At 48.9% G+C, this 12,323-nt stretch overlaps 1 pseudogene; it reads left to right on the top strand.

The window, feature by feature from the left end:
* Nucleotides 1-1,184: 1,184 nt before the first annotated feature.
* On the top strand, nt 1,185-11,280 carry LOC120385024 (annotated as a pseudogene).
* The last annotated feature ends 1,043 nt before the right edge of the window (nt 11,281-12,323 follow it).

The raw sequence follows: 12,323 nt of genomic DNA, 5'->3' as shown, positions 1-12,323 counted from the left end.
ACTGGAAAGGTACAGTGATGACGCGACAGAGCAGCTAATAAAACACAGTTTGAATCTGCAGAATGGGGGGCTGGTTCTGTGTGGAGAACAGGCTTGTTCTTTGTTGATGTGTGCATGCATTAATAAAGAACTTGGTATCTAATTTTGCTGGTGTTGCCTGTCTCTTGCAGTCAGACAACGAACCTGAAAAGTCTGGGATAGAGATAACCCTGACACCTCCATCCCCCAATTTAACTGATAGTTAATCTAATTACATACAAAAAGATCAGGAGTACTTGTGGCACCTTAGAGACTAACAAATTTATTTCAGCATGAGCTTTCCTGAGCTACAGCATGCATGCATCCGAAGAAGTAAGCTGTAGCTCACGAAAGCTCATGCTGAAATAAATTTGTTAGTCTCTAAGGTGCCACAAGTACTCCTGTTCTTTTTGTGGATACAGACTAACACAGCTGCTACTCTGAAACTAATTACATACAGTTAATTGATCTAGGATTAACTAATTACAGGGATATATTTGCTAATAGAAAGCAAAGAAGTGTCAAAAGGTCTTGTATTTTAATCAGGCCAATTCACTTGTGTGTTAGTTTAGTTCAAAGGCAATAGTAATGGTATTGTCTTCACTTATCTATAACCTGTAGCATTACCTATATATATATATATAGGTAATATATATATATATATAGGTAATGTGTATATATATACACACACACACACTCTTCTTTGCTTTCTATTAGCAAATGAGAGAATTAGCCTGCAGCCCTGTCCTGAACTGGCACCTAGGTAGACAGAATCACCCTGTTAACACGATGAAAGGAAAGAAGCACAGGGCGTGGAAAGCTACTTACACTGGTTTATAAATGATCTCAGGATCCGTGCTGCATTCAAGGGGCAAGGGCTCTGAGTGTGGGTCTGCTGGGGACGGATTATCCCACTGTATTGTTTAAGGCTGCGAGTCTTTCATGGAGGTCAGGGATTCCTGCCTTCCACGGCTGCAACCGGTGGTGCGGCTGCCCCCAGGGCTGCCTGAGCGGCCTCAGGATCAGTCTCACCGGACGCTGCTCTGGCGGCCCCAGGCTGATCCTTGTACTGCCCCGGAGCCGTGGTCGGGGCGCCAACCAGGAGCGGCCAATTATTTTGAGGCGCTCCTGGGCGGGAGATTTGAATGAGGGCGCGGGCGGGAAACTGGCGGCCGCTGACGCTGCAGCCGGAGGCGATGGGGAGCCTGGGTTCGCTTCCACGCCGCTTGCTGGCGCGGGAGAAGGGCGATTCGGCGCCTGACTCGGACCCGGCAGGGGAACAGGCTCTGTCTGGCCCGCGGCTCCCACCGGAGGCTGCCACGCACGTGGCGGTGCCGCCAGCGAGATATCCGGACCTCTCCGGGAGTACTGGGGCGGCGGCCCCGCTGGTCCCGGCCGGGCAGCAGCCCCCAGGCAGTCCCACTGCCGAGCCCCCCGGGAACGGGGAGACCCGAGGAAGAGCTGCCGGTACCACCGCGGTGAGAGCAACAGGGCTGGGGGGATTCGCCCGGGAGTTGCTGGGATCTCCCTGCCGGGAGTTTGACAGGCACTGGGCAAAGAACGCCTGGCCTCGGTAATTAGGCAGTTAGAGTAATCACCACCGAAACCAAACAGTATCATACATTAATTTGATATAATTTGGTCTGGATAAATTATATTGCAGGAATTATTCACTGCCTGGCTTATTGGCTGCTAAAGAGAACATCTTAAAAATCTGACTCCACTGTATGCTGTCTGGTCACTCAGTCTGTTTGCTTCATTGCAATAGACTATTAATTTCCTCTCCGGGTTCTCGTGTCCCAATACAATAATAATGCAATTCGCATTGCAAATACCAGAAGAATTTTTTTCAGTTAATAGTGTCGCTTCTGTGCTAGTTCAAATGGATTTCAGTCTAACTCTAAACCTAAATGTGAAGCTAAATTAAACCCAATGTTTCCTTTTAAGTATTGGTTTTTATTTTCCCATAACGTTCTATGTTTTACCTGCTTTAGACTTGAAGCAGAACTACCAATGTACCTTTATTTTCCATGTAATGTTTATGTGTACTTATGTAACTTTTCTTAGTTTCAGAGCTGTGTTCAAACATCTGGATCTGGAAAGGTCTAGCCTGTATGGCTATAGTTACAGTCATCTTGATTACAGTCTTATTGGTTAAAATCACCCTGGATCTCAGAGGTAAATACTTTAGGATTGAAGAGGAAAGGGTCTCCGGGAAATGCATTGCCACAAAACTCTTACAAATTACTTTTAACGCTTACTAATGTTTTTTTTTTATTAACATCGTTAGTTGTAATCATTTCTAACTTTGCCATGATCCAATGACAAATATTTGTAGCAAATATATAGATCACCGTAGGGATGCTTCAGACTGTAAGCTTTCATTTAAAAAAATAATTGATCCATCCATCATTGTTCAGGAGAGAACTTCAGTTATACCTGATTCACTTTTTCAAGGCTTCAAAACCAGAAAGACTAGAAACATGGGAGCCACTACGCTGTTGCCTTGTACCTGGTGTAAGTCACTTGCTTTAAGACAAGGTACATATAGAACACTATCAAATCACATGGTAACGTTTTACACTGCTCTAAATCAGTAGTTTTCAAACTGTGGGTTGCAGTTCAGTACTGGGTCGCAGAATGTAAAGCGCTGGGTCACCACACCTCTGGTCAGCACTGCCGACCCGGCTGTTAAAAGTCCCGTTGGTGGTGCTGCTTGGCTAAGACAGGCTAGTCCCTACCTGTCCTGGCTCCACACTGTGCCCCAGAAGCAGCCAGCAGCAGGTCCAGCTCCTAGGTGGGGGGCCACGGGGCTCCGCGTGCTGCCTAAGCATTGGCTCCACACTCCCATTGGCTGGGAACCAGTCGATGGAAGCTGGGGGAGGCAGTGCCTGAGGGCCAGGGCCATGCAGAGCTGCTTGCGCGCCTCTGCCTAGGAGCTGGACCTGCTGCTGGCCACTTCTGGGGTGCAGCATGGTCTGCAGTGCCAGGAGAGGCAGGAGGCCTGCCATAGCACTGCTGCTGCGCTGCTGACCTGGAGCTGCCCAAGGTAAGCCCATGCCCCATCCCATGTCCCAGCCCTGAGCCCCCCTCCCCCAAAAGCTAGAGCCCCCTCCTGCACCCCAAACCCCTCAGCCTCACCCCAGAGCCTGCACCCCAGGCCAGAGCCTGCACCCTCCCGCCCTCACCCCAGCCCAGAGCCCCCTCCTATACCCTGAACCCCTCATTCCCAGCCCCACCCCGCAGCCCTTGCCCCTGCACCCCAACCCTCTGTCCCAGCCCTGAGTCCCTCCCACACCCTGAACCCCTCATCCCCAGCTCTGTTGGGTCATGGGCATCACCAATTTTCTTCAACTGGATTGCCAGAAAAAAAAGCTTGAAAACCACTGCTCTAAATGACTACACAAAGTGCAGGGCAATGAATTGAGTGCATGGGGTTTTCAAGTGAGTTTAGATCAGAGGTCCCCAAACTGTGGGGCTCCCCCATAAGGGGCATGGAGGAACATCCGGGGGGGGGCCTGGACCAGTCCCCACAGGGGGCAGAAAGGGAGCTCCACCTAGCTCCTCCCCACCCCCAGCTCTGCTCCAGTCCCACCTCCAGTTGCAGCCCCATCTCCTGGCTCCATCCCCACCTCAGTGGAGCTCTGTTCCCGGCCCCAGCTGTGGCTGCCGACTGCAGCTCCATTCCCTGCCTGGGGCCAACGGTGGGGGAGCCTGGCTGCAGCTCCACCTGGCTGCGGACCCTGGCCACAGCCCTGCTCCCAGCCCCACCCCAGCTGCAGCCCCAGCCTTGGCCCCCTTACTCCTGTCTGTGTCCCATCCCCCCACTGCCAGAGTCGCAGCCCCACTCCCAAGCCTGATTCGAGGGGCGGTGCACAGCCCTCAAAAGTTTGAGGACCGCTGGTTTAGATCCTTGAGACTCAGTCATTGTGGTTTCATAATTTTTAATGTCCATCACCTATTGCTGGCAAACTTAGAGTTGGTTATTTATAAAATTAATCATAGATATGTAGGGCTGGAAGGAACCTTGAGCAGTCAAGTTCAGTAAACCTAGACCAGGGGTCTCAAACATGCGGCCCACGGAGCTCTTCCCTGCGGCCCGCGGAGCTCCCCAGGGCCGCCCAGAGGGGGGGGCAAAAGGGGCAATTTGCCCCGGGCTCCGCAGGGGCCCCCAAGAGAAAAGCGGAGGCTCCCGCCTCTGCCCCTCTCCTGGAGCCTCGGCGCATAGAGTGCCGAGTCTCCGCCGGGGCCTCTGAGCCCCGCCCCGCTCAGAGTCGTGTGGGGAGGGGGCGGGGCTGGGAGCTCCAACGGGGCCTGAGCCCCGCCCCGCTCAGAGTCGCGTGGTGAGGGGGCGGGGCTGGGAGCTCCAACGGGGCCTGAGCCCCGCCCCGCTCAGAGTCGCGTGGGGAGGGGGCGGGGCAGCTGCCTCCGCTCTGCGTGGAGCTCACAGCCCCGCCTCACCACGCGGCTCTGAGCGGACGGCTCAGGCCTCGCCGAGACGCTCAGGTAAGGGGCGGGGGAAGCGGAGCCGCGGCCTGGGTGGGAAGCGGACGGCCGGGCCGGGCCGTGGGAAGCGAGACCAGCCGGGCCGGGGGGTGTGGGAGGGAAGCGAGACCAGCCGGGCCGGGGGTGGGGAGGGAAGCGAGACCCGCCGGGCCGGGGGTGGGGCAGGGAAGCGAGACCCGCAGGGGCCGGGCCGGGGGTGGGGAGGGAAGCGACCGCCGGGCCGGGTGGGAAGCGGACCGGCTGGGTGGGGAAAGAGGACCCGCCACCGCCGGCGCAGCCGGTCTTGGCGGCGGGGGCTTCCGTTCGGGACCCGCCGCTAAGTGCCCCAAAGACCCGCGGCAGGGACCCCCGCCGCAGGTCTGGGGCACTTTGGCGCGGGTCCCGAACGGAAGGGGCCCCGCCGAAGACCCCGGGCCCCGGAATCCTCTGGGCGGCCCTGGAGCTCCCCCAGTTACTTCCTGTCACCGCCAAACTCCCCTCACCCCCGCCCCCCGCCCCGAGTTATTTTCTGTTACTAAGCTCCCCGCGCGCTGCTCCCCAATGTTTGGGGCCGGGTCTCTCCCCTGGCCCCACCTGCCACCCCCATGCACCTACCCCCCGCGTCTCCCGGCCCCCACTTGCTGCCCCCTCACCGCCCGGGAGCCTGCCCGGGAGCTCACGCTGACTCCACTCCTCTGCTATGCCAGCTTCCGGCATCACCTGCTGCCGCAGGGTTCTAGAGCCCCCCTTCACTAGGGCCAGGGCAGGCTGCCCTTCCCCTGCCCTTCTGCTCTAGTCCTGAGACAGAGACAGGGCAGGGGCGGGGCCTCATGGAAGGGGTGGATTGGGGGTGGGGCCAGGGGCAGCAAGGGGGCGTGTCAGTGATGCGGCCCTCGGGCCAATGCACTAGTCCTCATGCGGCCCTCGGGGTCATTTGAGTTTGAGACCCCTGACCTAGACCATCCCTGAGCAGGTGTTTGTATAACTTGTTTGTCCAGCCCGTTCTTTAAAATCTGCAATGATGGGGATTCTACAACCTCCCTTGCAAGCCTATTCCAGACCATAACTACCCTTCTAGTCGGAAAGCTTTTCCTAACAGCTAACCTAAATCTCCCTTGCTTCAGATTAAGACCATTACTTTTTGTCCTATTGTAATGCCAACAGACCCTGCTCGGGATAGATCATGGGGCCTTTGGAGCTTAGTGCATGAGCCTCTACTGCATGACCTAAAAGCCATATGGCTCCTAGATAAGGCTGTAGAGCAGCGATCTCAAACTCAAATCACCACGAGGGCCACATGAGGCCTAGTACATTGGCCCAAGGGCTGCATCACTGACACCTTTTCATACAAAGATACAAAAGCCTCCACCTCTGCCCCCGGCCCCGCCCCCACTCCATCCCTTCCCCAAAGTCCCTGCCCCTGTTCCAACCCCTTCCCGAAATCCCCGCCTCTTCTCTTCCTCTTCCTGAGCACACCATATCCCCATTCCTCCCCCCTTCCTCCTGGAAAGTCCTAAGCGCTGCCAAACAGCTGTTTGACAGCGGGACGCGCTGGGAGGTAGGTGAAGGAGCAAGGACGCGGCATGCTTGGGGGAGGAGGGAAGCTATGGTAGGCCACAGGAAATAAATCCACAGGCCGCATGTTTGAGACCCCTGCAGTAGAGCATACTCATTAATATCTCTCTCTCTAAGTGGTCTCGGTGTCACTAGATGGGACAGAACACCACACCCAGGAGGTGCGTTGGTTACATTACTGTCAGAGGTCATGTAAAACAATTGGTCACAGTCCTCTTTAACATATTTGTTGAAGACTGTTATCAGGTCTCCACTCAGTCTTCTTTTCTCAAGACCAAGTATACTAAGTTTTTCAACCTTTCCTCATAGGTCAAGTTTTCTAAACCTTTTATCATTTTTTGTTGCTCTCCTCTGGACTCTCTCCAATTTGTCTATGTCTTTTGTGAAATGTGGCACCCAGAACTGGACACCAATATTCCAGTTGAGGCCTTGCTGGTGCTGAGTAGAGTGGGACACTTACCCCCCCCCCCCCCCCGTCTTACACGACGCTGCCGTTAATAGGCCTCAGAATGATATTAGCTTTTTTCACAACCATAATGTTTTCATCTCCAGCCTCATCTCTGGGAGGGAAGAGGGTGCTGGGGCAGGGGGAGTAATTGAAAATGGTGATCAGCATTTCAGACTACACAAAGAGTTGGAACTATTCCAGCCTTTTCATCAGGAATTTCTTTGTCTTTCAACTATAGATCGCAAGATAGTCCTCCTTGTAGTGTAATTAACACTTCAGATACAAACATAATCAATTCACCTTACCCCTGGGAGACAGGGAAAGGTAATTATCCCTATTTCTCAGACACAAAGACTGAAAAATTGAAAGGCAAAGCCAGGAATAGAACTCAAATGTTCAAGCCACTAGCCCTGAGCTTTTTTTTTTAAATATGCTGCTAAACTGTTTTTATGAGAGAGCTGAATCTTTCACTACAGCAGTTCCTGGAAGCTTCTCTGTACATTGAGTCTGGTGATTGTATTTTACATCTAATTTTTTTAATTTATAGTAGTACCGAATTTCCCAACTAATTAGGGCCCTATTTTGCTAGGCTCTGTTCACACACATAATGAGAGACAGTCCCTGCCCCATAGACCTTACAGTCTACATTGAGAATACAAAGGGTTGGTGTGGAGTCCCAGACACAAAGAGGTAAAGTGACTTGCCCAAAGGCCATGCAGCAGGTCAGTGGCTGAGCTTGCAATAGAACTCTAAGTATCCTGATTGCTAGACTAGTACCGTCCACTAGACCATACTGCTTCACTGTACTTGTACAGCTCTAAACTCGTCATTTTATCTACTGGTTAATGTTCTTGTCCAAACAGCAACAAAAATTAGAACTGGTTGGAAAGTGTCACCTTTGGAAATTTTTATCTTTTAATTTCTTTGAAACATAATATCTATTGTGGACAGTTGACACTTTCTGTGAAAATTTTTGTGGTAAAAACTTCAGACCAATATATGACCTCTTTAAAAAGTTATGAGCCGCTTCAAATAGAAATACAAAGGAAGCCTTAACTATAGTTGTTGCTGTAGTTAGAATATTGCATTTTATTTAGTGACTCATATATAGGGCCCTACCAAATTCATGGCCATGAAAAACATGTCATGGACAGTGAAATCAGATCTCCCCAATGAAATCTAGCTGATGGAGGGGAGGGACAAGGATGGGAATGCCCCAGCTGGGGGCTGCTACTGGGCCCCTGGCTCCAGCTGCTAGTCCCCTCTGGGCTGTGGAGGGATGGGACTTACTCTTCCCCTGCACAGCCACTCTCAGAGGGGGATGATCAGACCCACTCCTCCAGGTACCTACCCAAGACTGGGCAGCAGCCCCAGAGCTTCCTGCAGCCACAGGAGGTCGCCAGAAGTGGAGGTGGGTCTGATCTCCCCCCCTCCCCCACCCCACCCCAAGCGTGGCCATGCCAGAGAAGAGCAAGTCCTGTGCCTCCCCGGCCTAGCTGGGACTAGCAGCTAGGAGCTCCTGGGTGGGATGCTCCCAGCAACACAGGAGAGATCAGACCCACCTCCGCCTCTGGGAACGGCTGTAGGAAGTGCCAGGAGTGCTGCCTTCAGATCCCAGCCCAGAAGTGAGGGTGGAGGCAATACCATGACCCCATTGGAGTCACACCATTGACTCACACACACACTATCCCATTTTGGGTCAGAACCCCCGCATATATAACACCATGAAATTTCAGATGTAAACATCTGAAAATGTGAAATTTTCAAATCCTGTGGCTGTGAAATTGACCAGAATGGACTGTAATTTTGGTAGGGCCCTACTTACATGAAAGCAGTTTATAAAGTACAGATGCATGAACAAGTTTCCCTTACCACACTTTAGTGGTGTGACATGGATGTTTGCACCACAAAGTAACACTGCCCAACAGTTTAGAACAAGAAATTAAGAATACAGTAACCCACTGAAATTGTAAGGAGAATCTATGTAGGTAGGATGTAGTTAACCTTCATATTCTGCCTAACCTCTGGTTTAGGTAACACTTCAGATGGAGCATCTCTCTATATTGGCTGTTACATTCAGCAGCTCAGAATATAAAGTCTAAGGAGAAAGTGTTATGGTCACAGCATGCACAGAAAAAATATATAAAAAAATCATAAAATACTCTTGCTGGAAGAAGAACAGGATACTTGTGGCACCTTAGAGACTAACAAATTTATTTGAGCATAAGCTTTCATGGGCTACAGCCCACTTCATCGAAAGCTTATGCTCAAATAAATTTGTTAGTCTCTAAGGTGCCACAAGTACTCCTGTTCTTTTTACGGATACAGACTAACACGGCTGCTACTCTGAAACCTGTCATCTTGCTGGAAGGTTGCAGTATAACACTACTTTTATTTTAGATTCCAGAACGATAACACGCAGTAACTAAAATCAGAGAGAGAAAGTGGGGTGCTGCCAAAGGCAGAGAAGCACAACTTGTCCCATCTTAGGCAGGCTGGTTGGCTGGCTTTAGACTGACTGCTGCTAGGCCCAGATTGCACACTTCCTTAAGAGCCCCCTGCCTGCGATCAGGACCAGGAAACCCCCCCCCGAGAGATTTAAAGTGACCACTTACAATTTTAATAGTGTTCAATACACAAACCACCTTCCCCCCCCCCAAAAAAAAAAAAAAGAAAGAAAGAAAATGTCTGCTGATTGTCTTCTGTCTGCTAGCCATAGAGCGTGTCCCTGCTGTGACTGGAAAGTGCATACCCTGCCCAGGAGGCTGGATGTGGTTCAGAGGGCAATGTTACTATTTTTCCAAAGAAATCCAGGACTGGGATGCCAGTAAGGAGTTTTGCAGTTCACATAATGCCACACTTGCTGTGATAAAAGAACCATCACAACTGGTAAGAATAAGAGATTTCATCTGATTCTCTCCTAGCAAAGATCTTCATGGAATTACATAATATGGCTGGATCACTTGTGTAGACATAGATGGTGCTGCAGACGTGGGCATTGGTGGGGGAAGGACAAGATTCTTGAAAATAAGACTGGTCAGATTATTTGAAAATTGGACACTCAAAAATATAACTTTTAAAACCCTACCTGTTGTGGAACCTTGCTGTGGAATTTCATAGTAAAGTTCAGTCTAATGCTAGCAGGAACATACCAAGATGTGCTCTCTATGCAAGCACTCTGGCTTCTCTGCTGAGACTACCATGGTGCCAATTCTGATAGTAGTGCTTTTGGTAATGAGGGCAGCCTATCTTTCTGAAGTGGACAGAAGTCCATAAAAAGTATTCCATTAGGCCACCAAGCAGATAAGTGGTAACTTCTGCTCGCTTTGGGTGATCTGTCCTGGATTTACATGTGCAAGATAGAGGTGAGATGGTATCTGATGCCTGAACCATACCGTCTTAAAAAGTTTGAAAAATAATGTTATAAGGTTTACCATGACAGTCCTTTTTCAAAATGCAGTTCTGTCTTGAAAAGCGACAGTAAAAATATCAAACCTGGTCTCCATGGTTATTGTCTCTCAGTATCTACAAGATGTTTGTTCTGCCTGCCAGCCCAAAAAATTCCACTGGGCTCTTTACATCTTTCTGCAGGCCAAACCATGCCCTTGCTAACACCTTGGCAACACCATTGGGCCTAACAGGTTTGCACAAATGTAACTAGCTGCCTCTGCTTTTCAGTCTCTTCCTGAGCATCTGCCCTGTCTGCCACATCTCCCCACTTCCTCTGGACACCATTGCCCTCCTCCCACAGCACTTCCGAACAATGTCACTTTCATTCTTTCCCATGTTGGTCTATGGAACAGCACTATCTACAGGAGCAGCAGAGGTGGAAGGGGAAGACCAGCGGTCCCTGCTGCCCATTCTCACCATTAGCAGAGTTAGCTCCAGGAATGCACCCTACTATATCTACTATCCTATTCATAATCTAAATCTATAGCTCATAATAGGTACTGATGAGAATATGTTTCCCCTGCATTACAGGAGACTATTAACTCCTATAAAGGAAATGAGGATTACTGGCTTGGACTAAGCAAAGGAGGAGAGGGATGGCAGTGGGTGGATGGATCTCCATTTACTAATACCATGTAAGTTATTTCAGCTGTGACTGGCAGGTGTGGGGGATATTGGCATACCTGACTGGTCAAACCCAGAAAAAAACATTTAGTTGACCCCAAAGCAGAGTTGAGGAAGTGTCTGGACGGAATCTTGTTGAAAGTTGGTAAACAGATTTGAAAACAATCAAGACTATGTTGTGGTTGCTGGTTAGTTTTGATTTGTTGTGAGGTCTGTGTGTGTGTACATGTGAAGGAGAGTAGAGCCTACTGGTGGTCCTGTTGCTTATTTGAAATGCCAGATTCACAATGGAATCAACTTTATTCCCATGTTTTCATCCTCTCCAGAATTCAGTTGGAAAATGATGGCCAAAACTTGAACTGTGCTTTCCTTGGCATGAAGCAAATTGCTACTGTAGACTGCACACCTCTAAGATACTGGATCTGTATCAGAGTCCAGATGAATTTTCTCAATCATCAATGAAAGGTTTGTTTGATGCAAGTTGCAAATGAAATTTGTTTTCTGTGCTATGTTGGAAGCATATCTTCTGGAATGGTGGCTGAAGTATGAAGGGGCATACAAATGTTTAGTATATCTGGCACGTAAATACCTTGCAATGCGAGCTACAGAAGTACCATGCAAACACCTGTTCTCTCTTTCAGGTGACGTGGTAAACAAGAAGTGGGCAGCATTATCTCCTGAAAATGTAAATAAACTTATTTGTCTGAGCGATTGGCTGAACAAGAAGTAGGACTGAGTGGACCTGTAGGCGCTAAAGTTTTACATTGTTTTATTTTTGAATGCAGTTATTTTTGTACATAATTCTACATTTGTAAGTTGAGCTTTCATGATAAAGAGATTGCACTACAGTACTTGTGTTAGGTGAATTGAAAAATACTATTTCTTTTGTTTTTTACAGTGCAAACATTTGTAATAAAAATAAATATAAAGTGAGCACTGTACACTTTGTAATCTGTATAGTAATGAAAATCAATGTATTTGAAAGTGTAAAAATATCCTAAATATTTAAATTGTATTCTTTTATTAAGTGTGATTAATTGCACGATTATTTTTTTAGTCACTTGACAGCCCTAGTAAAAATGTTTAAATGTAAAAAAATGATTTTTAAAATAAATTAAAATGTTTTTTCTTTACCCGTTAAGCACTTAAGTCTATAAAATAAAGTGATGTTTTGTACTTGACTCCCTAGTTTCCTAATTCTTAATAGACAAAAAAAATGTGTGTGCGCAAAATTTGAAATTCTACTAAGGAGTTTCACATTTTAAATGTTCATCATTGCTGACAGGTCCAGGACCACATTAACATCCTTGCTGTAGGGAAAAAGCAACTAGCTATCAACACCACCCTCCAGTATATTGAACTTCTGCAAGTCAAGAAAACTGAAAAACGTTGGCTAAGGTATTCTCTTTCATCAGGGTTTGCTATTTGAAATCAATGGGACTTGTGCTCTGAAGTCACTCAGGTAACTTTTGGGGAGAAAAAAAAATTGGGTGCCTAAATATGGATTTAGGAGCCTAACTTCAGATGGCTATTTTTGAAGATGCGGGCCTGTGTACAGAAAAAAGTTCACAATAGTTTTGATATTGGAAGTCTTAATTTTGACTGCTGTGCTCCCCTGAACCCAGTGGGAAGTGGTCAGGTGCAGTCACAGAGAAGTGGCAATGCCAAAGGCCAATGGAGTAGCTGCTGCTACAGCAAAATTTACAACCATGGCAAGTGGAGG

The sequence above is a fragment of the Mauremys reevesii genome, linkage group 1 (genome assembly GCF_016161935.1).
Source record: "Mauremys reevesii isolate NIE-2019 linkage group 1, ASM1616193v1, whole genome shotgun sequence".
Taxonomy (NCBI): Eukaryota; Metazoa; Chordata; order Testudines; family Geoemydidae; genus Mauremys; species Mauremys reevesii.
The sequence above is the reverse complement of the archived record's forward strand: the minus strand, read 5'-3'. Positions and strand labels throughout refer to the sequence as shown.